The 26,715-nt window shown below is 50.5% G+C and overlaps 1 pseudogene; it reads left to right on the plus strand.

Annotated features, from left to right (window-relative positions):
* The first annotated feature begins 13,322 nt into the window (after nucleotides 1-13,322).
* Nucleotides 13,323-15,543, plus strand: LOC136551706 (protein STRICTOSIDINE SYNTHASE-LIKE 10-like; annotated as a pseudogene).
* Nucleotides 15,544-26,715: the final 11,172 nt, after the last annotated feature.

A 26,715-nucleotide genomic window follows, 5' to 3' on the forward strand; every position in this document is an offset into this window, starting at 1 on the left:
TTATGGAGACTCAACTCACTGTTCATCATCGTAGTATTAATAACTGGAACTTGAGGTTGATTTGAGAAAGTGTTGGATATGAAGTTTCATGATCTCCATATGGATCATGTCAGCTTTGTATATGATTTCATGAAGTTATAAATGTCGAATTAAAGAATTTTTATCAAAGAGCTTTTACGCAAAATAACTTTGATTATTGCTAAAACCATACCTTGAATCCCTGAGCCTGCATTCCTGAGTTTATTAGTTCTTATTTTGGTTAAGTCTTGTTGAGTACTTTTGTACTCAGGGTTTGTTGACCCTTGTTGCAGGTGAGCCTCATGAGCAGATCTATTTTGGATCATGCTGCATGACGGTTGTTCCTTGTGATGACGATGAGAAGTAAATATGTGGTCCCTCGGCAGGGCAGTTTCTTTGTGTGTTTTTTGTTATATTATAATGCCACTCCACTATTTCATTTTGTAATCATCATCAAACTTAGTTGTGAGGTTTGAAACTACTATTTTGTAAATTATGTTATTGTAAGACTTCCGCTATTTTTACTCTGATGTTGATATTTGAATAAATGTTGTAATACTGCATTGACTCTGTAATGTGATCCTGCTCGGAAATTGTGGATGATTCGAGGTTCCCTGAGGACACCCGACAGTCTTCTTAAGTTATCGGAAACATATGCACAGATGTCAAAGGTCGTCGGACAGTGATAGGTGCATGTAGGCCCTATAATTTAGGAGGTTCTGCCACAGGTTGGTGGCGGCGTGAGCTTCCGGTTAAGAGCCATGCCCGAGGGATCGAACGAGACGGAGCCAGCCCTCAGACATTGGGGGAGTCAGAGCCAACCCTCAAACGCTGGGTGAGGTGGAGCCATCCCCCAGATGATGAGGAGGCCGCTAAGGTTAGGAGGGAGTGGGACGAGCTGCTTTAGAAGGACGTCGAGACCCGCCAATGGATCCTTGACCTTCTGGTCAAGGTTGAGAAGGAGCGGGAGCTAAAGCTGGGAGCCGAGGAGAAGCTCACCCCCTAGAGAAGAGGGCGAGTCTAGATGCCACGGCAGTCGCTAGGCTATGCAAGGAGTGGGATGAGCTGCTCCAAACCGTGTAGAGGCTCCGCTTGGAGCATGGCGCGGCTCACGAGGACCATGACCAGGCTCTCTGAGAGCACGATGACGTGCAGCAAAAGGTCAGCTCCTTCTAGGCTGAGCTTGGAACCACAATGACCTAGAGGCTAGAGGCCAAGGGCATCTGTGCTGGGCTAGCCATGGTGGGGAGGTACCTTTAGGCGGAGAGCAATGAGCTCGGTATCCTAAGCGTCGCCCTCGGAGTGGTCTACAATGACCTAGAGATCACAGCGCGGGTGCGCCAGCTCGAGAGGAACGCCCTTCATGTTGGGGTCAGGCAATCCTTCGCTATTGCTCGTTCTCATTATGGGGATAGCATTGACCTAGAGACGATGAGCCTCGGCTTCATGCCTGGTTATGAAGCCCACGAGCTGGAGGAGATAGAGACAGCGGTGGCTCCCCTTTTGCGGGACCTGGTGGACAAGATAGAAGACATAGTTCTCCCTCGGAGGGGTTAGTTAGTTAGATAGGTCGGATGATCATTATTGTAATCGAAGGACAAGTGTCAACCCTTGTGTTTCGTAAAAACAAACTCTTCATTTTGTTTTGTTTGATTGAATTTGTTCTTCATCCCTTTTTATGTGCGAAAAGGGGCTCACGTGCTCTGACCCTTCCATTCGTTAAGACCGTAGGGCCCAAGGTGTAGGAGGGAAACTCTATTGACGTTGGTGAGCAAAGGCACCATAGCCGCTGAGGCATAGGTTTCTTGTAGTCCGACCAGGTTTGCCTAGTTGTTTGTTTCCGCAGACCTTACCACTAGGTTAAATGTGAGGAAGAGGTTGGGCACGGTGACTATTTTAGAAAGGGTGTATTTATACGCATATCAGGCCCCGAGTGAGACCCGACCCCTTGCCATTGCTGGGTCGGGTGTCACTGAAGATCGAGGAGAGGATAGCAAAACAAGTAGGTGAAAGTGTCTCTTGTATTCACACGTACCCTCTCCCTAGGATCCGAGCTATCATTCTATGACCGCGCTTTTGGTCTCCTTGTGAGTCCAACTTTCCTTGAGCCCCCACGCATAGCAGGGGTCCGATCGAGGGTTGGCTCATCTTCATGATCATCGCCCCATCCATGGTTTCCACAACTGGAGGGGTTGAGCTAACATCACTTGCCTTGATGGCTTGAGTGACGCTCTCAGTCAGCTCGCTAATGGGCATGTTCGAGTGGAATCCAGGTCTGTCATTCATGACGGGGTCAGCAAACCCTCACAGGGCATTCCACTGCTCCTTAACCCACCTTTCAATAGATGCCGCCTTAATGGGGATTCTATGGGCTTGGCTGAAGGTTAGGATCGAATGAGAAGGTTGAGATGACCCTGTCTGCTTCTAGGCGAGTCGAGCGATGGCCGCTGGGGCTCATCTACATTTTCTCCCCTAGCTCTTGTTCAACGCGAGGCAGCCTCGGGCCCTCCATGGGCCAGCCTTCGAACCTCGGTCTCCCAATTTTAGGATCAGGCAACTTGAGCCCCTAAGCACCATGGGCTTGGTAGGGATCAGCCATGTTTCATGCGTCACCCTGTCCTTGGTTTCTGCAAGTGGAGGGGTTGAGCTAACGACACTTGCCTCAATGGCTCAAGTGTTACACTCGGTGAGCTCGCTAACGGGCATGTTGGAGTGGAATTCAGGTCCGTCGTTCATGATAGGGTTGGTAAAGCCCTCACATGGCATTCCACTGCTCCTTAACCCCGCCTTCCAACAAATGCCCCCACAAAGGGGATTCTATGGGCTCGGCTGAAGGTTAGGATCGAACAAGAAGGTTGAGATGACCCTATCCGCTTCTAGGCAGGTCAGGTGAAGGCCACTGGGGCTCATCTGCGTTTTCTCCCTTAGCCCTCCGCAGGCTTGCCTTCAAACCCCGGTATCTCGATTTTAGGATTGGGCGGCTCGAGCCCCCAAGCCCCACGGGGCTCGGTAGGGGTCGATCGTGTTTCATGCGTCACCCCATCCTCGGTTTTTACAACCGGAGGGGCTAAGCTAATGACACTTGCCTTGATGGCTCGAGTGTCACACTCGGTGAGCTCGCTAACAGGCATGTTCAAGTAGAATCTGGGTCCATCATCTGCTAATGGGGTCAGCATAGCCCTCATGTGGCATTCCACTGCTCCTTAACCTACCTCCCGGTAGATGCCCGTTTCTCTCTAGAGAGCGACTCAGGTGGCCAGCTGGCCTCCCCTCGATGGAGATTTTGTAGGCTTGGCTCGAGGTTAGAATCAAATTAGAAAGGTCAAGATGTCCCTATCCACTTCTGAGCGGGGTCGGTAAGGCCACTGGGGCTCATTCTTGTTGTTTCTCCCCTGGCTCTATTTGATGTGAGGTGGCCTCGATCCCTTCGTGGGCTAGCCTTTGAACCTCGGTCGGTCGTTGCTCATATCGAATGAGATGACTACCACTTCGTGACGTGACACGAAGCATTGTGATGTAGCAATTGCATATGCAATGCTTGGATGTATGGGATGAATGTATGGATGAATGGATGAACAAATGAATGTATGTATGAATGCATGCATGAGAATGGATGAATGAATGATCATGCAATGGAAAAGAAAAGTGGGGGTCGGTAAAGTTACCTCGATGGCTCGAGTGATGGATTTGGGGTGCTCTTACTAGATATGTCCGCATGGGGTCTAGGTCTAACATCCATGATGGAGCCGGCATAACCTGCATGAGGTATCCTAATACTCCCTATCCATCTCTCGGTAGCGGCCTGAGCCATCCAATCGACCTGGGCGACCTGCTGGCCTCTCCTCGATGGAGATCCCATAGGTGAGCCCCTCCAAACTATCTCGAGAAGGTGGAGGCTAAAGCTCGGGGTGTGGGGACAAAGACTCTGATCACACTAGCGAGCGAGGACGCCGTAGCCGCTAGGGCATAGGTTTCTAGCGGTTAGACCAGCTTTACTCAGAGTTTATTTCCGCACACCCTACCTCTAATTTTTTAAATGTAAGGAGGGGTTGGGCATAGAGAATGTCTACTAAATAGCCACTCTTGCCAGCCCCCGAGCGAAGCCTGACCCCCGCCATTGCTGGGGTTAGAGGCTCGGTAGCAAAATTAATGCACGTAAAGTAAGGGTGGTCTATGTCTCGACAGCGGCCTTGAGCCATTTGATTGACCTAGGCGTTACGACGGTACCATAGCCATCAAGTAAAATTGATGGGTTTGGAGAGCTCTTACAAATATGGTCGAGCGGGATCTGGGTCCGTCGTTCATGATGGGGTCGGCATAACCCATGTGGGGCATCCTACTGCTCCCTACCCGTTTCTCGGCAATGGCTGAGCTATCCAATCGACTTGTGTTACCTACTAAGACAAGACTTTCCTACAGGGATAGAGGATGAGAGCATCCCGCACAAGAATTTAGTTAGGCAGGTAAGCCAGGCGGAGAACTTGTAATAAATGGACAAACTCTTAAATTTTGTTATAGCAAATAGCTTTTTAGCTCATCTCCCCTTTTTGTATAAAAAGGTTAGTGCATTTCAACCCTTTCTGTCATTAAGGTCATAAAAGCTTGGGGTGAGGGTGAGCCAATTCTGATCATGCTAGTGAGCAAAGGCACCGTAGCCGCTAGGGTGTAGGTTTCTCGCAGTGCGACTAGCTATACTCAGAGCTTGTTCCCATATCCCTAGCTCCTAGGTCTTAACATGAAAGGGGGTTAGGCACAGAGAATGTTTGCTAGGCTTACAGACTCTTAAATGTGCACTGTCTCTTTCTGTGGCTAAGACCAAAAAGCTTGGGGTGAGGAAAAAAACTCTGATTACGCTGGTGAGCAAAGACGTTATAGCCACTGAGGCATGGGTTTCTCATAGTCCGACCAGTTTTACTCAGTGTTTGTTTCTGTAAACTTTGCTTTGGGGTCTTAATTGTGGGAAAGGGTCAGACATAGAGACTGTCTACCAAATAGATATGCTCTTATTAGCCCCCGAGTGAGGCTCGACCCCTCGTCGTTGCTAGGGTCGGATGTCACTAAAGGTCAGGGAGTTCGATAGCGAAACTGTTAAGAGAAAGTGTGTGTTTATTAAGGGTAAAAGTGATGTAGCTACTCGTTGTTCCAGGCATTGGCAAAGACCTCACTGTTGATGGTCTTGAGCTTGTAGGCACCTGGTCAGAGCACCTCCATGATGACGTACGGTCCCTCCCATGCAGGGATAGCTTGTGGCGGTCCTTGTTGCTCTGAACGAGACGGAGGACCAGGTCTCCAACGTTGAAGGCTCAACCCCACACTCGACGGCTGTGGTACCATCACAACGCCTATTGGTACTTGGCCGAGTAGAGGAGGGCAACGTCGCGCACTTCATCTAGCTGGTCCATGGCATCCTCGAGGGACGCCTCGGCTCCCTATTTGTCGTACGCTCTGACCCTTGGTGCTCCATAGTTGAGGTTGGTCATGAGGACAGCCTTAGAACCATAGACCATGAAGAATGGCGTGTAGCCAGTGGCCTAGCTGGGGGTTGTTCTTAGGCTATAGAGCACCGCAGGAAGTTTGGAGACCCATCATCCGCTGAACTTGTTCCACTGGTTGAAAATCCTAGGCTTGAGGCCCTATAGGACCATGCCGTTTGCACGCTCGACCTACCCGTTCATGTGGGGCTATGCCACGGCAGCCCAATCGACCCGGATGTGGTATTCATCGTAGAATCGGAGGAATTTCTTCCTAGTGAACTGCGTGCCGTTGTCCGTGATCATGGAGTTTGGGACTCCAAAACAATGTATGATGTCGAGGAAGAACAGCATGGCTTGCTTGAACTTGAACAAGGAGATCGGCTGAGCCTCTATCCACTTTATAAACTTGTCTATGGTGACAAGCAAGTGGGTGTAGCCCCTAGGCGCCCTTTTGAGGGGTCCAACCAGATTGAGCCCCCAGACCGTGAATGACCATGTGAATGGGATTGTCTGGAGTGCTTGAGCCAGGAGGTGAGTCTGCCAAGTGTAGTACGGACACCCTTCGCAGGTGCGCACGATCTGCTCAGCATCGGCTATGGCAGTCGGGTAGTAGAAGCCTCGTCAAAATGTGTTTCCGACTAGGGTTCTATGCGTGGCATGGTGATCGCAAACCCCACCGTGGATATCACACAGCAAATGCTTCCCCTATTCGATGGGGATACAGTGCTATAGGAAACCGGTGTGGCTTCACTTGTAGAGTTCACCCTCCACAAGGACGAAGGACTTGGCACAACACGTGAGCCATCAAGCCTCCATCTTGTTCATCGGTAGTGCCTCATAGAGGAGGTAGTCGAGGTAGAGCATCCTCCAGTCAACTAGAGGGTTGGGCTACATCGCTGGGTCCTCTTCAAGCTCCATGACTTTAGGGTCGGATGGCGCTAACATCTGGTCAGCCCCCGAGCCCTGGGCATGTGGACCGTCACTGGCTCATTCTGACCCCTCATCGTGAACCGAGGGCTTGTGCTGATCACTGGCGAAGATGCCTGCTAGCACCGGCTCTTGGCCAGACGTAGCTTTTGCTAGCGCATCGGCCACCTCATTGAGACACCTCAGAATGTGGTCGAGCTCGAGGCCATCAAACTTGTCCTCTAGCTGGCGGACTTCTCAGTAGTATGAAGCCATCTTGGCATCATGGCAGCTCGACTCCTTCATGACTTGGTCGATGACCAGCTAGGGGTCGCCTCAGACGTCGAGGCGTTGGATGCCCAACTCGATGGCAATGTGCAGGCCATTGATGAGCACCTCATATTCTATCACATTGTTGAAGGGAAATGGAGGTGAACCATGTACCTCATGCGTACCCCGAGGGGCAAAATGAAGACCAGCCCCACGCCGATGCCTTTCTTCATCAGTGATCCATCGAAGTACATCATCCAGTACTCTTGGTCGATGATCGCTGGTGGCATTTGGACCTCAGTCCACTCTACAATGAAATCAGCCAACACCTAGGACTTGATGGCTATCCGAGAGGCATACGTAATGCCCTAACCCATCAGCATGAGTACCCACTTCGTGATTCTTCCCATGGCATCCTAGTTTTTGAAGGACGTCACGATCGTCACTAGATGTGATTCAAAGTAGTGGCGCAGCTTCCTCTTGGTGATGAGGATGGCGTACAAGAGCTTCTGGATTTGGGGGTAGCGGGTCTTAGAATCAGATAGGACCTCGCTAATGAAGTATATGGGATGATGTACTTTGAGGGCGTGCCCTCTTCTTCTCGCTCCACTACCAAGGCAGTGTTGACCACTTGCGTGGTGGCCGCAATGTAGAGCAGAAGGGGTTCTCCATTGGTCGAAGGAACCAGGATCGGGGCCTTCTTCAGAAGCTGCTTGACTACGTCAAGCACTTCCTGGGCCTCGGACAACCATTCGAAGTGGTTGGCCTTCTTTAGGAGTCTATAAAGGGGGAGACCTCATTCGTCGAGGCATGAGATGAAGTGGCTAAGCATGGCGAGGCATCATGTAACCCGTTGTACCCCCTTCATGTTCTGAATAGGGCCCATCCTTGTGATGGCTGAGATCTTTTCTAGGTTGCCTTTGATGCCACGCTCAGAGATGATGAAACCAAGTAGCGTACCCCTCAAGAACCTGAAAACACACTTCTCGAGGTTGAGCTTAATGCTATTTGCTCAGAGTTTTGTGAAGGTCTGCTCAAAGTCAGCTATCAGCTGGTCAGCCTGTTTGGTCTTGACCACGATGTCGTCCATGTAGGCCTCAATGGTCCGCCCGATGAGGTCCCCGAAACACTTGAGCATACAACACTGGTACATAGCCCTAGTGTTCTTTAGACCAAACGGCATTGTGACATAGCAGAATGATCCAAAGGGTGTGATGAAAGATGTCGTGAGCTGGTCGAACTCTTTCATCATGATTTGATGGTACCCAGAGTACACATCAAGGAAGTAGAGGGTTTTGCACCCTGAGGTAGAGTCGACTATCTGGTCTATGCGCGGTAAAGGAAACGGATCCTTTGGGCATGCTTTGTTGAGACTTGTGTAGTTAACACACATCCACCATTTCTCACTCTTCTTTCGTACAAGAACAGGATTGGCTAACCACTCAGGGTGGTACACTTTCTTGATGAATCCAGCCGCCAAAAGCTTCGTGATCTCTTCGCTAATGGTCCTATATTTCCCCTCGTCGAAGCAACGTAGGCGTTGCTTCACCGGCTTGGAGCCTAGGCGGATCTTCAAGGCATGCTCGGTGACTTCCCTTAGAATGGCCGACATGTTCGAGGGTTTCCATGCAAAGATGTCTCTATTGGCATGGAGGAAGCCAACGAGCGCGCTTTCCTATTTGGAGGAAAGCGTGGGGCCAATGCGCACCACTTTGCCTCCAGGACTACCGGAGTCTATGAGGACCTCCTTAGCGCCCTTCACTGCTTCAAAAGACCTGGTCGATCGCTTGGGGTCGGGTGCTTCTTCGGTGACCTCCTTCCTTATGGTCGTGAGCTCTCCGAAGGCGACGATCATCATGGCATGATCGCAGCACTTGACCTCGCATTCATAGGCGCGCTGGAAGGAGGTGCCGATGGTGATGACCATGCCTGGGCCTGGCATCTTGAGCTTTTGGTAGGTTTAGTTGGGGACAGCCATGAACTTCATGTAGCATGGTCGTCTCAGGATGGAGTGGTAGGTTCTGTGGAACCCAACCACTTCGAAGGTGAGGGTCTCCGTTCTATAGTTGGATAGACCCTCGAAGGTGATGGGCAAATCGATCTGCCCAAGCAGCATGGCCTGCTTTCCAGGCATGATGCCATGGAAAGGTGCTTTGGTCGGCCGAATGCAAGCTCGATCAATGCCCATGGCATCGAGCGTCTTGGCGTACATGATGTTGAGGTCGCTGCCTCCATCCATTAGTACCTTGGTGAGCCGCTTCATACCAACGATTGGGTCAACCACGAGCGGGTATCTCCTCGGTTGTTGGACGCTCTCCGAGTGGTCGGTCTGGTCGAAGGTTATAGTTGACTCTGACCACCAAAGGAAGGTAGGCGTGGCCGACTCGGCCGTATAGACCTCACGGCGTGTGAGTTTCTGGCAGCGATTGGAGTCGTAGGCCATCAACCCTCCAAAGATCATGAGGCAACCATCCAGGGTCAGAAAACCATCGTCCTTCCCCACGATGTCATCCGTGGTTGGGTCAGGGTCCTTCCTGTGATCCCGTTTGTTGGAGCCCCTGGACAAGAACCGCTTCATGAGGTCGCTGTCCTTGTACAGATGCTTGACAAGGAAGGCGTGGTTCGAACATGGCCCCTTGAGCAGCTTCTTGAAGTGGTTCGGAGTGCCCTCCATGGGCTTCTGACCCCCCCTACGGTCGACGGCGGCCACGAGCGAGCCCTCGCGCCGCTACTTATTCTTCTTCTTGATGGGATGGTTGGAGGTGCATTCGCCAGCATCCTCGTCTTGTTTCACCTTGCCCTTGAGGTGGTCGAAGATCGCTCCGATCGCCTCCTCCCTCGAGGCTTGGCTAGTGGTGATGTCGAGGAGCTCCTTGGTGGTTCCTAAGCCCTTATGCCCTAGCTTTGTGAAGTAGGGACTCGTAGGTGGTCCTAGACAAGAAAGCTCCTATAACGTCGGTGTCGGCGATGTTAGGCAGCTCGTTGCACTGCTAGGAGAAGCGCCGGATGTACCCATGAAGGGTTTCACTGGCCTTCTGTCAGTAGTTCTTGAGATCCCACGGGTTTCTAGGGTGCTTGTACATGCCCTAGAAGTTCCCCACAAAGATCTCCTTTAGGTCCGCCCAACTTTGGATTATGTTGGGCGAAAGGTGTTCCAACCATGTTCATGTCGAATCAGCCAATAACAATGGAAGGTTGTGGATAATAAAATCGTCATTATCCGCTCCATCGGATTGGCGGGCAAGCCGATAATCCTTGAGCCACAGTCTGGGGTTTATTTCCCTAGAGTACTTTGGGATGTTGGTTGGTGGTCGGTACCTTGGTGGGAAGGCGGCGTTGAGGATGTGTCGTCCGAAGGCCTGAGGCCCTAGCACGGTAGGGCTTGGGCTTCGGTCCTCGCCACTGTTGTAGCGTCTGCCACAACGAGGGTGATAGCCATGGCTAGCTCCCTCTCTTAGGTCATCGTAGGTACGCCTGCGGGCGTCGAGGGTGTCACATGCATCACGGTTGTGATCAAAACGCTGATGCACCAGGACCGTGGTGTGCTGCTTGCCGCCTTGTGGCGCCTAGTGGACTGACATGTCCTTGCCAGGGTGCTCTAAGGGCATGCACTGGCTGACGTTGAGCTCACGTCGCTGAGACAACGAGCTCTCAGCCTGCTGCGTTGCCGCACGCTTGAGCAGCGTGTGAATCTCGTGGTGGGCCCGACAATCCTCGGGCGTCGTGGGCCCTGGAAGCCCATGAAGCAAGGACACCGCAGCAGCGATGTTCTGGCTTGCCCGGTCGAAGTGTGGGAGGGCTTCATCGTCCGTGATGATCCTCCGGTTCACGTCGCGGGCCATGGCATGCGCGCCCACCGTCTCTATGACGCTCGATCTCTCGATCGAGCTCTGCGCATTTATGCTTAAGCTGGAGTCGCGCTTCCTTAAGCTCTTGGTGTCGGGCCTTTAGCTGCTCCACCCAGATGCGAAGCGAGGTCGCTGTTTCCCCCTTGACCTCATCATCGAGGTCGTTCATCGGGGTAGCCTCCTCTTCGTGGATGCTTTCGACGTGTCCCTCAGGGGTACCTACCATAAAACATTCACGAGAGGGGTGATGACTCCTCCTACTGGACTCAGAGCCATAGGGCGACTCCAATGCTCCCGCGAGGAGGTCGTGGAAAGATTCCATGACATATTCAGTCATTCCCACAAACCCTTCATTCGTGGGGGGTGAAGGAGCACGTTGTGCCATAGGGTGGTCATCGATCTCTGTGGCGTTGCGGAGATCGAACGGGAGCACTGTCGGGGTGCTCCGGACGAGGTATTCCGGACAGAGCGGCTCGCCTCTAGCAAGCTACGCCATGACGTTGGCGAACAAAAAGGTGAGGCGGCGTAGGTCCACCTAGGACGGATGGGATCCCAGGAAGGTGTTGAGCTGGCACTCAAGCCTCCCGTGGTCGAAGTTGAGGAGCTGGTTGTTTCCGAGGGCACGGGCCTCCGGTGCATGCAGCTGCAGCTCCTCAAGCGCCTTGGCGATTGCGTCGAGGCCAGCGGAGTGGAGAGGTCGGACGGCGACGGGGGCCATTGCCAACTCTCCCTCCTAAGGTTGTGATTAGCCATCCGAGGCCTGGTGTTGATGTTGAGATGATCAAAAGTCCCCTACCCGGCATGCCAATTGTCGGTGTTTCGAGTAAACACCACCGAGTAAATTTGTATTGTTGTGCGTCTGGCCTGGATGGTGTGCTAAGAGGACACAAGGTTTATACTGGTTCGGACAGAATGTCCCTACGTCCAGTTAGTTGCTGCTGCTCGTGTTACTAGCACTAAAAGTTGGTAGTATGGGTTACAAACGGGCGAGAGAGGGACAGGTCCCAAGTCTCTGGTGGAAAGAACGAATGGGTACTGAGGGCTCGGTCGCTGCTCCTCTATGTGTTCGAGGTTTGAAGCTAGTGGTCTTGATCTGATGCGGTGCGATGCAATGATGCCCCTTAGTGGGGTGTCCTACTTTCCCTTTTATAGGCCAAGAGAAAGCACGGGTTACAATGGGAGAAAAGAGGAGAATGAGAGACCGAGGAAGTCCTTCAGGGTCTCTGGGCCTTTCTTTTTCTCTGTGTGGGCCCCGCTGACACGGCAGGTAGTGACAGGGGCAGCTCCACGCCGGGCGCCTGTCCGCTGATAATGCCATGCCCTGGCATTATCAGTGGGTCGTCATGTCCCACTCCGCCCCGGCGGGCGGTGCGGCGAACCAACGTGCTGATCAGCGGCCGTCCAGGGAGTAGACAGCATAGTGACCACGCGTCAGTTACTGTGGATGATGTGAGTCTCCTGGAATGACATGTTGCGGAGATGGGTCGTGTTGAGATGTGACCGCTCCCTGCACAGGCCAGAAGTTTGACCTTAGGTTGTACTTTTTGACCCGTAGTGGTTGGCAGCGGCGTGAGCTTCCGTAAAGAGCCGTGCTCGAGGGATCGGGCAAGGCGAAGTCTGCCCTCAGACGTCGGGCGAGGCGTAGCCAGCCCTCAGACGTCGGGCAAGTCAGAGCCAGCCCTCAGACATCGAGCGAGGCGGAGCCAACCCTCAGACATCGGGCGAAGCGGAACCAACCCTTAGGGGTCGGCCAAGGCGGGGCCAACCGTCGAGAGGTCGGACGAGGTGGAGTCAACCCTCGGGGGTCAGCTGAGACGGAGCCAACCCTCGAAGGTCGGACGAGGCGGAGCCCATGGCCTCGGTATCAGGCGAGGCGGAGCCACCCTCAGGGGTCGGACGAGGTGGAGCCCACGGCCTCGGTGGTCGGCAAGAGCTGTAGTCGCGCTCTTGATCGCTCGGACGAATCATCGTTGATGGTTAATAGCTCCTCCTCTTCGGGTACCCTAGTATTGGTCCCCGACAACAAGTATGGCTAGAACCTATTGACACAACCTAGAAAAAATAGACGAAATGAGATCTGAATTTAGTGTTTAAATAAATATGAGATCTGAATTATTGATAGAACATGAACAAAAACAATTGCATAGTCTGAAATTATTGAAAGAACATGAAAAAAAACAATTGCATAGTCTGAAATTATTGATAGAACATGAAAAACGGAATTGCATAGTCTGAAATTATTGACAGAACATGAAAAAAAAAATTGTATAGTATACACCATCTATAATCATTTTTGTACTAGTAATTGGGTATATACACCATGCTCTATATTTAACGTTGATTTAGATGGGACTTTGAATGGCGATGAAGCTGGTTGGGATCAGTTGGAGGGGGTGGATTGTCGGAGACATGATGCATGTCACACAAAGCGAATATATATATGGTCGGCAAATGTCGCTAATCTCTGTGAAGCTTGAAGAAATTTCGCAGGTTCCTTAACTCCTTGAGCTTTCGTTCGGCAGGACTGCAGAAACTGAGGGGGTGGCAGGAATGCAGAAACTGAAAATGGCGTGCCTTCAATTATACGTAGGCCACCATGATGCCGATTTAATATCATCAGCTGCGAACTGTATCCTGTGCAGCTGCTGCGTCCTGTGCACAACAGTGTTCACTGCACCCTAACCTGACAACGTCTATAAAAATGCAGAAACTGATCGAGCTGCTGCATGTGTGGATTACTTGAATTCTGTCAGTGTTCAGCTGCCCGATCGAGCTGCGTGCGTGCCGAGTGCCGTAGTAGAGCACGAAGGCCACAGCTTGACATGGCGGCGGCTGCGGCTGCCACTCGTTCACTGCATTCCTTCCTTGCGCTTCTTCTCCTGTTGCCTGCGGCTGCGGCTGCAGCGTCGTCATCGTACGAAACCAAGTCCATAGATCCTGGACTCGTCGTGATGACGCTGCCGGAGCCGGTGTCCGGGCCGGAGAGTCTCGCCTTCGACGGGCGTGGCGGCGGCCCATACTCCGGCGTCTCCGACGGCCGCATCCTCCGGTGGCAAGGTCGCCTCCGAGGAGACCGAGTTCGCCTACAACTCCAAGCACAAGTAAGCGATCGAGCGTGCGTTTCATCTTCGTTTTGCATGCGTGCACATTCAACAATCGAACACACATGTACGGTTCACACGATTTTTAGATTTTTACCCGTGCGAACGTCATGCGCAGGAGCGTGGCGTTGTGCTCGCCGGACAAGAAGCTGGTAGTGCCGGAGAGCCTGTGCGGGCGCCCGCTGGGCCTGCAGTTCCACCGGCAGTCCGGCGACCTTTACATCGCCGACGCCTACCTTGGGCTGCTCAGGGTTGCCGCGCGCGGCGGGCTGGCGGAGGTCGTGGCGACGGAGGCCGGCGGCGAGCCGTTCAACTTCCTCAACGGGCTCGACGTTGACCAGCGGACCTGCGACGTCTACTTTACTGACAGCAGCACCACGTACACGTACAGGCGGAGGTACGGGCTAATTACCGGAGTTGCATTGCATACATAAAAACCCATTGGCAGCAAGGTGAAAAGCTAGGGGCCATTATATTACGAGCGTTTGCATAGCATCCATAAAAACCCATTGGCGGCAGTAAGGTTGGATAACGAGCCGGCTCGGCTCGTTTCGGCTCGGCTCGTTCTGGCTCGTTAAGATAACGAGTTACCTCGGCTCGGCTCGTTATCCTAACGAGCCAGAAAGTCAGCTCGGCTCGGCTCGTTAAAAGCTCGAGCTGGCTCGTTAAGCTCGTGAGCCAGGTATAAAAAAATACACAAAATATAGTATTTGCATTTATCTAATGTTTGAGAATAATAATAATACAAAAGAAATGCATCTAACAACCTTAAATCAAATAAAATTAATATGTGCTAGTATATATACAAGTATAATAAAATACTATAGTATTTATACATATAAATGTTGCACGTATTTTGTACAAATATAATTAAAGTTAAGAAAGTTTGATCTACACATATGTCTGACGCCTTTTTGAGACAGAGGGAGTATATAGTACGTAGTGCTCTATTTCCCTAGCTAACTGGCAACAAGAAAGTAGAAACGCAGTTCACATAATGACTTGTTGTGCCGTAGTAGCCTCGTAGGTCCTCCAACGACTTTTTGTGATAATGACTCAAAGTTACGTTCAACACCGTAGCATGGATATAACAACAGCAACATTCGATAGATGCTAATATTCTTTGTTTACCTATATTCGGTAAAGTGATGATGTATGAAAAACATTTCGGAAGCAAATATGGGAGTTGTTTAGTAGATTTTTTGTTCCAAAAAAGGCTTGTTCACAATTTTTTTCCCAAAATATCTATTCCCCTGCCGCCCCTCCAATTTTCGTTAAGAAGGTCATATCAACTCAATTAATTTTATTTTGATTATTATTACTTGACCTGCAGCATCTCAGATGAGCTCGTGGAATAGTATCTCTATCTGACAGTTATAATGATCCCAGCGGGAACCAACACTGATGCCAACCTCAAATTGCAATGCATGCAGCGACTACATGCTGGTGGTGGCCCTGGGCGACGAGACGGGCCGCCTGCTGCGCTACGACCGCCGGACCCGCCGCGTCGCCGTGCTCTAGGCGGGCCTCTCCTACCCGAACGGCGTGGCGGTGAGCGCCGACGGCACGCACGTGGTGGTGGCACACACGGCGCTGGGCGAGCTGCGGAGGTACTGGGTCCGCGGCGCCCGGACCGGCACGTCCGAGACATTCGCGGAGCTGCCCGGGTACCCGGACAACCTGCGCGCCGACGGCCGCGGCGGGTACTGGGTGGCGCTGAGCAACGGCGTCGCGGTCGGCGGCGGCGAAGCGGCCGCCACGGCACCCACAGTCGCCGTCAGGGTCTCCCGCGAGGGCAACGCGACGGAGGCGCTGGACGGGTTCAGCTTCGTGTCCGTGAGCGAGGTGGCCGAGCTGGACGGCGCGCTCTGGGTCGGGTCCGTGGACACGCCGTACGCCGGCGAGCTGAAGCGGCGTACCAGCTAGTGCTTCGTCTTCTGCAACTGCCGTGCACGCACCGTTCTGTCATCAGGGAATGTCATATGCAATATGTGCATGCATACGCATGTGGTGGCATCAGCAGCGTGCTAAACATGTAATTTGACTGTACGTACCTGTGCTCTGCATAGGTGTGCCTGTGTGCCATGTCCTCGCCGTAGCTACCTGTTCGTTTGGTTGTGGCTTATCGTAAACGATCGTAAATTTCTAGCTGGAGCAGTATTTTTCTCTCACACAAATCAGCCAGCAGTACTTCTTCACGAATCAGCAACGATACGAACCAGCCAACCGAACAGGCTCCATTTTGTGTAACGGTTAGTGGTTAGTTGTTGGGTAGCCTTCGAAAGGTCGCGATCTCCTTAAAATACCACTGAAAGTTTACGTCCCCGTAAAATACCGTTGAAAGGTTGGACTATGAACTGAAAGTACCATTCCGTTAAAATAAAGTCACGGAGCTATTAACTTGGACACAGATACCCCAGTAAGAACCAAATAAACATCAGTATGTGCCCCAACATTTAAACATAAATGAACACGTATATTTCAGTAGCAATATAAGCACATTTCCGCACATATATTTGGGCACATATGAAGACATTTAATATAGGGATCCCTTTAATATAAGCACACATGAACACGTACATTCACAACACCACTTCTCAACAACCATTTCTCAACTGAGTACTAGTTAAGACAGCAAAGGGGACAGGTCTGTTAACACATATAGTCAACACATGCATCCATAGTCTAACTAGATCATGACATCACCGTCGGTTCACAAACACCCTTCACTGCTGGATTTTGAACCGACAGTGGTATACCGGCAGTGATGTGGGATTGACATCACTGCTGGTTCTTATGAACCGACAGTGATGTGAACCGGTAGTGACGTGGTTTTTAGGAAAGCTACAAAATTCATTGAAAAAATAGAAATTTTTTTAATACCGGGAGAGGCCCTACTGGACAGTCACACAGTCGCGTGTCGCAAGTCACAAGTTAAGCGATTTTTCGCTCGAAAAACACGTGCTTCGCGGCCACCGGCGCTCGAACCCCTGTCGTCCTACTTCGCGTCTTCGGCCCCGAACCACTCTACATGCAAGCTGTTTGTGTCCAAATGAGATTTTTGTTCTAGCTATTTTATGTTCATCTAATTTTCAAATGAGTATTTGGGACCCTAAACGAATTCAAATTAAAAAGTTGTCAACTACAAAGTTTTATAACTTTTTGAGATCTACAATTTTTATTTTGGTAGTTTCTCCATCCGATGTCGTTTACAAAATTTAAATTTCAAATTTGAGAAATTCAAGCGTAGTTTTCCATGACAAGATGATTTCAAAAAAAAAAAGTTATCAACTACAAAGTTTCATAACTTTTTGAGATCTACAAATTTTGTTTTTGCTGTTTGTCCATCCAAGGTCGTTTAAAAAATTCAAATTTCATTTTTTTTGAAATTCAGACGTAGTTTACATGCCCTGAAAGTTCCCCACGAAGATCTCCTTTAGGTCCGCCCAACTTTGGATTCTGTTGGGCGAAAGGTGTTTCAACCATGTTCGCGTCGAATCGGCCAAGAACAATGGAAGGTTGCGGATAATAAAATCATCATTATCCGCTCCACCGGCTTGGCAGGCAAGCCAATAATCCTTGAGCAATAGTCTGAGGTTTGTTTCCCTAGAGTACTTTGGGATGTTGGTTGGTGGTCGGTATCTTGGCGGGAAGGCGACATTGAGGATGTGTCGTCCAAAGGCCTGGGGCCCCGGTAGGCCTGGGCTTGGGCTTCGGTCCTAGCCACTGTCGTCGCGTCTGCCACAATGAGGTTGATAGCCATGGCTAGCTCCCTCTCTCGGGTCATCGTAGGTACGCCTGTGGGCGTCGAGGGTGTCACGTGTGTCACGGTTGCGACCGAGACGCTGATGCACCGGGACTGTGGTGCGCTGCTTGCCGCCTTGTGGCGCCTGGTGGACTGACGCGTCCTTGCCGAGGCGCTCTGAGGGTGTGCACTGGCTGATGTCGAGCTCGCATCGCTGAGACAACAAGCTCTTAGCCTGCTGTGTCGCCGCACGCTCGAGCAGCATGCGAATCTTGTGGTGGGCCCGACGATCCTCGGGCGTCGTGGGCCTCGGAAGCCCACGGAGCAAGGACACCGCAGCAGCAATGTTCTGGCTTGCCCGGCCGAAGTGTGGGAGGGCTTTATCGTCCACGATGAGCCTTCGGTTCACATCGCGGGCCATGGCGCGCGCGCCCACCATCTCCGTGGCGCTCGATCTCTCGATCGAGCTCCGCGCGTTCCTGCTTAAGCTGGAGTCATGCTTCCTTAAGCTCTTGGTGTCGGGCCTTCAGTTGCTCCACCCAGATGCGAAGCGAGGCCACCGTTTCCCTCTCGACCTCGTCATCGAGGTCGTTCATCGGGGTAGCCTCCTCTTCGTGGATGCTTTTGACGTGTCCCTTGGGGGTACCTACCTTAAAACATTCACGAGAGGGGTGATGACTCCTCCTACTAGAGTTAGAGCTAGAGGGGGACTCCGATGCTCCCGCGAGGAGGTCGTGGAAAGATTCCATGACATATTCGGTCATTCCTACGAACCCTTCATTCGTGGGGGATGAAGGTGCGCGTTGTGCTATAGGGTGGTCATCGATCTCTATGGCATTGCGGAGACCGAACGGGAGCGCTGTCGGGGTGCTCCGGACGAGGTATTCCAGAGAGAGCGGCTCCCCTCTGGCAAGCTACGCCATGACATTGGCGAACGAAAAGGTGAGGCGGCGTAGGTCCTCCCGGGATGGTTGGGATCCTAGGAAGGCGTCGAGCTGGCGCTCAAGCCTCCCGTGGTTGAAGTTGAGGAGCTGGTTGTTTCCGGGGGCACGGGCCTCCAGTGCGTGCAGCTGGAGCTCCTCAAGCACCTCGATGATTGTGTCGAGGCCGGCGGAGTGGAGAGGTCGGACGGTGGCGGGGGCCATTGCCAACTCTCCCTCCACCGTGATGATAAAGTCCAGGTCCCCAAAGCGCACATGCGCGCCCGAGACCCACCTGAGGTTGTGATTAGCCATCCGAGGCCTGGTGTTGATGTCGAGATGATCAAAAGTCCCTACCCAGCACGCCAACTATTGGTGTTTCGAGTAAACACCAACGAGTAAATTTATATTCACCCCCCCTCTAGGTGGCATCCTAGGTCCTTTCAATTAGCCATCCGAGGCCTGGTGTTGATGTCGATATGATCAAAAGTCTCCTACTCGGCACGCCAACTGTCGATGTTTCAAGTAAACACCAATGAGTAAATTTGTATTGTTGCGCGTTTGGCCTGGATGGTGTGCTAAGAGGACACAAGGTTTATACTGGTTCGGGCAGAATGTCCCTACATCTAGTTCGTTGATGCTGCTCGTGTTACTAGCACTGAAAGTTGGTAGTAGGGGTTACAAACGGGCGATAGAGGGACAGGTCCCAAGTCTCTGGTGGAAAGAACGAATGGGTACTAAGGGCTCGGTCGCTGCTCCGCTATGTGTTCGAGGTTTGAAGCTAGTGGTCTTGATCTGATGCAGTGCAATGCGATGATGCCCCTTAGTGGGGTGTCCTACTTTCCCTTTTATAGGTCAAGGAAAAGCACGGGTTACAATGGGAGAAAAGAGGAGAACGAGAGACCGAGGAAGTCCTTCAGGGTCTCCGGGCCTTTCTTTTTCTCTATGTGGGCCCCGCTGACACGGCCGGTGGTGATAGAGACAGCTCCACGCCGGGAGCCTGTCCGCTGATAATGCCATGCCCTAGCATTATCAGCGGGTCGTCATGTCCCACTCCGCTCCGGTGGGTGGTGCTGTGAACCAACGTGCTGATCAGCGGCCGTACAGGGAGTAGGCAGAATAGTGACCACATGTCCATTACTGTGGGCGATGTGAGTTCCCTGGAATGACATGTCGCGGGGATGGATCGTGTTGAGATGTGACCGCTCCCTACACAATGCCAGAAGTTTGACCTTAGGTTGTACTTTTTAACCCGTAGTGGATGGCGGTGGCATGAGCTTCCGTTAAGAGCCGTGCTTGAGGGATCGGGCAAGGCGAAGTCTGCCCTCAGACGTCGGGCGAGTCGGAGCTAGCCCTCAGACGTCGAGCGAGGCGGAGCCAGCCCTCAGACGTCGAGCGAGGCGGAACCAACCCTCAGGGGTCGACCAAGGCAGGGCCAAGCGTCGAGAGGTCGGACAAGGTGGAGTCAACCCTCAGGGGTCAGCTGAGACGGAGCCAACCCTCGAGGGTCAAACGATGCGGAGCCTATGGCCTCGGTATCAGGCGAGGCGGAGCCACCCTCAGGGGTCAGACGAGGTGGAGCCCGCAACCTCGGTGGTCGGCAAGAGCTGTAGGCGCGCTATTGACCGCTCGAACGAATCATCGTTGATGGTTAATAGCTCCTCCTCTTCGGGTAACCTAGTATTGGCCCCCGACAATAAGTATGGCTAGAACCTATTGACACAACCAAGAAAAAAATAGACGATATGAGATCTGAATTTAGTGTTTAAATATGAGATCTGAATTATTGATAGAACATGAACAAAAACAATTGCATAGTCTGAAATTATTGAAAGAACATGGAAAAAAACAATTGCATAGTCTAAAATTGTTGATAGAACATGAAAAACAGAATTGCATAGTCTAGAGAAGAAAGAAAGAGGAAGAGCACTGGCAGAGGATCATATGGTGATAGCTCAGATTAGGAGCAGGAGATTGAGGAGGAGGAGCCAGTTCCTCCTGTTCAGCACCAGCCTAGTCAGGGTATGCAGTATGGTCTCCTTGAGACACGTTTGCCCAATGTGCCCTCTTATGTTCCCAGAGTTGACTACAGGGGAAAGGGTATGACCAGGAAAGCTAGAGATGAGCAAAGGGTTGATTTGAGAGGCTTACCTATGGTTCAGTATGATCACCGCTTCTAGACAACTTTTCACCTTGACTTCTACTCTAGTGTGATTCTCACCAGGAACCCAGTTATTGCCAGGTCTCAGTGGATTGACTGGCAGTATGTTAGAGAGTTGCAGAAGGCCTCAGTTGATCATGCCATTGCTATTTGCCAGCGCACTAGGGTTTATGAGATCATGGAGTTCCAGCATGACTGGAACACAGAGGTAGTAGCTCAGTTCTATGCTACTCTGTTCGTTGAGGAGGATGAGAGGCGAATGCACTAGATACTTGAGGGCCAGTGGTACAGTGTTGATTATGATGTTTTCACCGCTCACCTTGGCTTTTCAGAGGATGACCTCTAGAGAGACAGGATTCACACCGAGCAGGTGTTACCCCCTGAGTAGCTTACCTATATGTATCCACCAGGAGGTGAGAGAGGAGCAGTGGGGAAGGTTCTAGGTCTTCACCCTACCTACAGATACCTGGACAGGATGTTTAGGAAACTATTGACTGCAAGGGTGGAGACAAGGGCAACATTGCTGATTATTCTAGGAACCTACTCCATAGGATGGCACCTAATGCTCGGGCCTTCAGCGTGTTTGACTTTATTTGGTCTGAGATCAGGAGTGTGGGAGAGAGTCCCCTCAAGGGTTATGGTTTTGCTCCTTATATGATGTATATGATTGAGCAGATGACAGGACACACATTCAAGTATGACAAGATTCACAAGGCCCTGAAGATTGTTGCAGATCTGCCTAAGACAGGGTTACCTCCAGCAGGACCAAGAGGAGCAGCAGCAGCACCAGAGGCAGATGCACCTGAGAGTGGTGCACCAACAGGAGCTTCACCTCCACCACATGCTCCTTCACGTTCTTCTTCACGCCGTGGTAGTCCTCCCTCGCCTATCCATAGGCTTTTCAGCTCCATATTTGGGATGTGTCGGGACATCTAGACCAGGCAGCAGAAGGAGAGGGAGGCTAGGAGGAAGGATACTTGAACCTTGAAGCAAATTGCTTCTAGGCTTGAGCTTGATCCTCCTAGGTCTCCACTATCAGATGAGGCAGCTAGTGAGCCTGAGACTGGGGAGCAGCAGCAGGCCAGATATGATAGAGAGTATGTTGAGTTCATTCAGCGACAACAGCAGCAGGCACCTGAGCACCCTGACACTCTACCACTTTAGGCTTGTATGCCTACTCACTCTCAGCCATGTCCCAGTACTACAGACGACCTTGCTTCAGATTAGTGGAGTGACCTGACAGGTGGTGGTGGCTACTACGGGTCTGGTGGCTATGACCCGTCTGGTGTGGGTGGTTCTCATCCAGCCGGTGTTACACGCTCAGATGATGAGGAGGATGGTAGAGATGATAATGATGATGAGTGATCTTAGCTTTCAGTGATAGCTTGTAGCCCCTTTGTCCTTAGTATGTCATTGTTGGACCTTTGTGGTGATAGATGACAAAGGGGGAGAGAGACTGATTAAAGCTTTAGGATAGTTTCATTTGCTTATCTTTGTACCTGAAGATATGTACTGTAGGCTATAGTTTCTTGTTTTTGAGCTTCATTGATGTATCTTGGATTTGAGATAGATTGTATCATGTGGGAGATGAGACTTACTTATGCTTTATCTATGTATCTCTTGAGACATGATCTTTATTTATATATTAGTGACTTGTGGACTCGAGAAAATGTGTAATGAGTGCTATGTGTGAATTACATGCGTTATATTTATTCTCATAAGGACTATGCATGCTAGAATGAAAATATTTGATGTGATTCCTTTATATTTATTCTTGTGTGATATATCTTGTCATATGCATCACAGTTTCACTTTATCACACACACATGCACCCCACGGATGCAATGATTTAGGGGGAGTCTCCTATATGTTTTAGTATGTGCAATTGACATTTGAGGTCATTTTGTGAATTCTAATCATAAGCACATATTAAGGGGGAGCCTCTCATAAATCATTGAACTCAAAAGTTTAAATGTTTATATTCTTTTGTAAGCTTTAACCAAGTTGTCATCAATCACCAAAAAGGGGGAGATTAAAAGTGCATCTAGCCCTTTAGTGGGTTTTGGATGATTGAATAACAACGTGATTAAAGGACTAACCCGTTTGCTAAGTGTGGACAGGTAATAGGTTATCTCACATGTACTTAATGAAAGCCAAAATGATGTGTTGTTGTGTAAACAATCTAGTTCAAGCACAAGACAACAATGCAAATGGAATTCATGCAAAGACTTAATTATTGTGGGATTTCCATGTACTATGTGAAAGCAAGCTTGTAAGAATTAATTAATGAGACGTAAGGGATTTCATATGGATTGTTCTCATATTTGAAGCTTGCTAAATTGAAATGAAAAAGATAACAATACATGAATGGATGATTCAACACAAGATGTGACTTGATGGCTTGAGATGGTGAAGATAGCAAGGAAAGGCTTCGAGGTACTAAGCAAGGGTGAAGGGCAAGCGACGGCTTGGCGGCCGAAGAACCTAGCTAGGGTGAAGAAGAAAGTACTTGCATTTAGTTGAGGTACTAATCAAGCTATGATGGCCATGTTTATGTGGAGGATCAAATCACTATTGGAGTGTTTGATGGAAGTGACTTGATACATTTGGGATTATTCAAAATTGATGAATGGAATCAAGTCACATGCTCAAGATGGCTATGCTCAAGTGAAAAGATCAATATCAACATGTTAGCACCCTTACTTGATGAAGATTGAAAAGGACGGCATCAATTCAAAAGAGATCAACTCAAGTGGTATAAATTCATTTTTCCTTTTATCTTGAGTTTAATAGGTATGTCGTACTATTAAGAGGGATGCATCATGTTGATAGATAATGTTTCATAAGTGCTCAAGCCAACCCATGTGAGTTTTGAGTATTTGAGCGACAAAAGAGCTAGCTTTATCTTTGCTGGTCTGGCAATAACGAACGTGTCCGGTATTTACCCAGCAGTGCTAAAACTATTGTTCTCGGGTTGGTTCGTCGGGAGTTCCGACGTAAGTCGGGAGTTCCGACGGTCGGGAGTCCCGGTAAGGGTCGGGAGTTCCGATGTCTCGCACTTTAACTGACTTGGAGGGTTTGCTGTCTTGGTCATACCGGACGTGTCCGGTATTCATACCGCATGACCAGAGGCCAATGGCTAGTTTTCAAAAGCCTTGAGGGTCGAGAGTTCCGATGTGAGTCGGGAGTTCCGACGGTCGGAAGTTCCGGCATGAGTCGAGAGTCCCGATACCTCACATACTTTAACTAAGTTACATATTTTTCAAATTTGCTGAGGGTCGGGAGTTCCGACGTGAATCGAGAGTTTCGACGGTCAGGAGTTCCGGCATTCATCGGAAGTTCCGACGCCTCACAACTTCACTATAACTTAGTTACCGTTGGCGCAGTGTAAGTCATACCGGACGTGTCCGGTATTACAACGGCTATAAAACGGCTAGTTTTTCCAAGGGGGTTATAAATACCCCCAAGCCTCCACCTTTGGAGGCTGCTGATTCTGCTGATACACACACACGTTTTTGAGCCTTGCCAACTCTCCCAACCCTCTCTTAGTGAGTGATTGATCAAATTTGCCAAATCAAATTGTGGGTTGAGTGAAATTCAAAAAGGGAGTAATCCAACCACTTGAGCACTTGTGCATATTGTCAATCTCGTGATTCGCATTTGTTACTCTTGGACTCTTCGGTCCTAGACGGTTAGGCGTCGCCAGAGAGCACCCGAGAGATTGTGGTGTGCCTCAGAAAGTTTGTAACGGTCGATTCCGCCGCCTCGGAATCATCTAGTGGAAGGAGGAAAAGGAGTTGGAAAAGACTTCAGCTAGAGTGACCTTCGTGGTACCCTCTAGGACTGACCTTCGCTGGGTCGTCCGCAGCCCCCTCAATGGAGAGTAGGACTCGAACGAGTCCAAACGTCGGTAAAACAAATATCGTGTCTCAATTCGCATTTCATTCGATATTTGTGTTGCTCTAGCTCTTGTGCAGGTTCTCTGTGTTTACTGTCATCTCCAGTAGATACCTGCAGTTTGGTTTGAAGATAGAAATCGAAGGGAGCAAGTTTGGGGCTGTTCTGCAGAAATCGTGTATACCGGACACGTTCGGTATTCATACCGGACACGTCCGGTATTGATCACTGTGCCAGGCTGTTCTACAGAACACGTGCATACCGGACACGTCCGGTATACCTATCGGACACGTCCGGTATTTCCTGTCTGTGCTGAATATATTAATTCTCTGTTCTAACTTTATGTTGCAGGGTTGTAGCTTCTAGATATATTCTTTATACCTTGTATACTCTGTGGCTAACTTGTGAGGGGTGGTATTACTCTTATTTGGAGTTTCTATTTTGGAAACTCTCTTTACTAATTGTTTCCGCATTTAAAGGTGTTAATTTTCAGAAACGTCTATTCACCCCCCTCTAGGCGGCATCCTAGGTCCTTTCAATTAGCCATCCGAGGCCTGGTGTTGATGTCGATATGATCAAAAGTCCCCTCCCCGGCACGCAAACTGTCGGTGTTTCAAGTAAACACCAACAAGTAAATTTGTATTGTTGCGCGTCTGGCCTGGATGGTGTGCTAAGAGGACACAAGGTTTATACTGGTTCGGGCAGAATGTCCCTACATCTAGTTTGTTGCTGCTGCTCGTGTTACTAGCACTGAAAGTTGGTAGTAGGGGTTACAAACGGGCAATAGAGGGACATGTCCCAAGTCTCTGGTGGAAAGAACGAATGGGTACCGAGGGCTCGGTCGCTGCTCCGCTATGTGTTCGAGGTTTGAAGCTAGTGGTCTTGATCTGATGCGGTGCAATGCGATGATGCCCCTTAGTGGGGTGTCCTACTTTCCCTTTTATAGGTCAAGGGAAAGCACGGGTTACAATGGGAGAAAAGAGGGAAACGAGAGACCGAGGAAGTCCTTCAGGGTCTCCGGGCCTTTCTTTTTCTCTGTGCGGGCCCCGCTGACACGGCCGGAGGTGACAGGGACAGCTCCACGCCGGGAGCCTGTCCGCTGATAATGACATGCCCTGGCATTATCAGCGGGTCGTCATGTCCCACTCCGCTCCGGCGGGCGGTGCTGTGAACCAACGTGCTGATCAGCGGCCGTACAGGGAGTAGGCAGCATAGTGACCACATGTCCGTTACTGTGGGCGATGTGAGTTCCCTGGAATGACATGTCGCGGGAATGGATCGTGTTGAGATGTGACCGCTCCCTATACAATGCCAGAAGTTTGACCTTATGTTGTACTTTTTAACCCGTAGTGGATGGCGGCGGCGTGAGCTTCCGTTAAGAGCCGTGCTCGAGGGATCGGGCAAGGCGAAGTCTGCCCTCAGACGTCGGGCGAGGCGTAGCCAGCCCTCAAACGTCGGGCGAGTCGGAGCTAGCCCTCAGACGTCGGGCGAGGCGGAGCCAGCCCTCAGACGTCGAGCGAGGCGGAACCAACCCTCAGGGGTCGACCAAGGCGGGGCCAACCGTCGAGAGGTCGGACGAGGTGGAGTCAACCCTCAGGGGTCAGCTGAGACGGAGCCAACCCTCGGGGGTCGAACGAGGCGGAGCCTATGGCCTCGGTATCAGGCGAGGCGGAGCCACCCTTAGGGGTCAGACGAGGTGGAGCCCGCAGCCTCGGTGGTCGGCAAGAGCTGTAGGCGCGCTATTGACCGCTCGGACGAATCATCGTTGATGGTTAATAGCTCCTCCTCTTCGGGTAACCTAGTATTGGCCCCCGACAATAAGTATGGCTAGAACCTATTGACACAACTAAGAAAAAATAGACGATATGAGATCTGAATTTAGTGTTTAAATATGAGATCTGAATTATTGATAGAACATGAACAAAAACAATTGCATAGTCTGAAATTATTGAAAGAACATGAAAAAAAACAATTGCATAGTCTGAAATTATTGATAGAACATGAAAAACAGAATTGCATAGTCTGACATTATTGACAGAACATGAAAAAAACAATTGTATAGTATACACCATATATAATCATTTTTGTACTAGCAATTGGGTATATACACCATGCTCTATATTTAACGTTGATTTAGATGGGACTTTGAATGGCGATGAAGCTGGTTGGGATCAGTTGGAGGGGGTGGATTGTCGGAGACATGATGCATGTCGGACAAAGCGAATCTATACTATAGTATAAAACGTGCAATCTGAGAACTCCGATTGCTCTCACAAATCACTGTTACTGGCACAGTTAACGTGAAACCTTGCGCACTCGATAAAGAATTGTACTCGGCAAATAATCACTGTTACTGGCACAGTTAACGTGCAATC

This window comes from Miscanthus floridulus, chromosome 4 (assembly GCF_019320115.1).
Source record: "Miscanthus floridulus cultivar M001 chromosome 4, ASM1932011v1, whole genome shotgun sequence".
Classification (NCBI taxonomy): domain Eukaryota; kingdom Viridiplantae; phylum Streptophyta; class Magnoliopsida; order Poales; family Poaceae; genus Miscanthus; species Miscanthus floridulus.